General features: G+C 46.9%; 1 protein-coding gene across 1 annotated transcript in view; it reads right to left on the bottom strand.

The window, feature by feature from the left end:
• GALNT18 (polypeptide N-acetylgalactosaminyltransferase 18) overlaps positions 1-2,703 on the bottom strand; it is a 385,132-nt gene that overhangs the window by 65,739 nt on the left and 316,690 nt on the right. The gene's annotated exons all lie outside the window — the stretch shown is intronic.

Genomic DNA, 2,703 nt, shown 5'->3' with positions numbered 1-2,703 from the left:
GGGGGGGCGCGTGCCCCCTCAAGGAAAAACTCCTCCCAAAAAAAAAAAAAAAAAAAAAAGTAAAAAAAAAAGTCAGGGCTAGAGGGAACCAGCAGTTAGCGTAATGGCTATGTCACTGGACTCCCACGTACTTGACCGTGGTTCACGTCCTGGACCTGGTGGCTTAAAACTCACGCCGGGCACGTGTGCATGCGTGCCCAAGATCCCGAGAGGAGAATGGAGGAGAAGGGATTGCGGCGTGACCATCCCCCCCCTGGGGGTTGATTTCTCGCTTTCTGTCTCTATGTCTCTCTCTGTCTGTCTGGCGAGCACACACGCCCTATAGCGAAAACCTCTCCAAAAAAAAGAAAAAGTCAGGGCTAGAGAGAGAAATAAGGAACTCATCTGGATGGTGGGCAAGTGTAGAAGCAGATGAGCTTGCCCAGGGAGCTGCTGTAGATTGGGAACAGTCAGCCAAAGATGGATCCCCAGGAAGCATTCCAGCGTCCAGTGGAGGCAGGAGGAACCTGCAGGAGTTAGTAATAATCAGAGAGAGAGAGATGAGAGTCCAGGGTGCAGGATCATGGGTCCAGGATTACAGAGTTTCGAAGAAAAGGTGGATTCCTGTAGGTCAAAGACTTCTAAGTGTCCATTAAATTGGGCAGTTAGGAAGCCCAAGCTGACTTTGGCAAAAGCAGCTTCAAAGGAGTATTGGGATGTTACTCGAAAAGTGAAATGGGGGAGGGGGGTCGTGAAAAAGTGTTAGCTTTGGGCAGAAGTTTAATAAGAGGAAGAAGAGGGAATTTGGATACAGGAGGACACAGAGAGTTTTTAAAGTAAAGCAATGACCCTCTCCTTCTCCACCAAAGGTTTTATCCTAGATAATTCCACCTCTTATCTATTTTGTTTTCATTCCCCTGCCTCCACTTGATTTGGTTTTAACTACCCCCTTGAGGAATCCTTAGCAGACACTGAGTTTCATCATTTTCCAATTTTATTTTGACTCACTCAGTTCTCTACCATTTGTTGGGTTGCTGTCCATTTCAACATCTGTCAGCTGCAACGTGGAGAGCTAGAAGGATTGCAGCCTTGGGGTATAGAGAAAAGGGGATAGGAATATGGACAGGACTTCAGTCCTCAGCAGAGTCTGGGGAATCGATGATCCTTCATTGGTGAGCTCCTGGGGGAGTTTTCAAGTGTTTGAACATTTTTTGCTGTTTGAGGACACTCACAGCAGGGCTTGGCACCCTGTGCAGAATACTGTGATCCAACGCCCACAGTCACAGATGAGGCCAGAAGGCACTGTGGTTTCCCTAGAAACATTCTGAATGTCAGGGAAGCAATCCTCGGGCTGGTTCACTAGGGTTGGCAGCACTCAGGCTAATAATCCTTGCCTCCTTGTTCTTGCTCCCAGTTGCTGAACTCTCGCTGATTGAAGGAGTATGGAAAAAACTTAAGTTCCCCTCCCTCATGGTGGTAGGAAGGGAACTGCTTAAAAGCTCCCACCCATGGCCCAGTTTTCTGTCTCAGTAATTTAGCCAGTGCAACATTAGCTTGGTGAGACCAGGGCCTTTATGGAAACTTAAAGCAAAGATGAATAGGTCATTTCTCTATTAGAAAGAGAGTGAAGGCTTAAAGGGAACGCCATGACCTTGGGAGAAAAGAAAGAGGTCATGTAGTGAAGAACTCTGTCTCCAACAGAATGCAACTTAAGCAATGAACTCCAGGCAGACAGTCTGGTAAGCCGGCTGGAATCTTGTGACTGGCATCTGTTGGGTTCTCCCGACTCAGCAGCCTAAGGTCATTTCCACATGACACATGGTAGGGCTGAGAAAAACTACTAGAGAAACGTTACTTTTTCTCTGGCACTTAAGTACAAGAAGGTGCCAAGAGGGATGAGGACAGTGGCAGGCAATGGTGAGGTTCCATGAAGGTTAGACACAGCCTAAAGAATTCTCCAGAATAATTCCCTTCCTACTGAGCTCCTGTGGAAGTACATCTCATCCCCATCCATGTGGCTCAAGAAATCCCAGAGGCATATGGGTATTTCTCACTGTTCTGTAAAAAGTTTGGTAGAGAAGCATCAATTCAATTCAAAGGGAGATTCAAGTGCATTTTAACTCACACCAGGCATATGTGAGTGCATGCCCAAGATCCCGAGAGGAGAATGGAAGAGAAGGGATTGCAGCGTGTCCACCCCCCCCTCCCCAGGGGGGTGGCTGTGATTTCTCACTTTCTGCCTCTCTGTCTCTCTCTCTCTGTCTGGTAGGCACACGCGCCTTATAGCAAAAACCTCTCCAAAAAGAAAAGGAAAAGAAATTGATACGCTGATTCTAAAACTTAAGCAAAAGCATAGATGACTTAGAATGACCCTTTGAATGACCCACTTTTGACAAAGAACAAGTTGAAGGATTTACACTAACTTATTGTGACTTGTGTCATTGCTGGTGTATTTGTAACTCAGGACCATGAAACACCTCCTGTCAGAGAAGCTAAGGACCTGGGGGCAGGAAGGAAACTTAGAGCCACCTGGTCTGACTTTCCCATTTAAAATGAGGACACTAAGATCCAGGGAGGAGTTCTCTCTCAAGCAGGCTGACCAGAGATGGGTGTGAGGGTAAGAAATGGCATAGAGCTTCACAGCCTAGCCCTTTTGTGTGGTGTATAATGTGTTTGGGGGCTGATAGTTTATTCTAGCATGTCAAACAGAACTCTGGTGGACCC

This window comes from Tupaia chinensis, unplaced genomic scaffold (genome assembly GCF_000334495.1).
Source record: "Tupaia chinensis unplaced genomic scaffold, TupChi_1.0 Scaffold144767_1, whole genome shotgun sequence".
NCBI lineage: Eukaryota > Metazoa > Chordata > Mammalia > Scandentia > Tupaiidae > Tupaia > Tupaia belangeri.
Note: the sequence above shows the minus strand (reverse complement) of the source record. Positions and strands in the feature narration are given on the sequence as shown.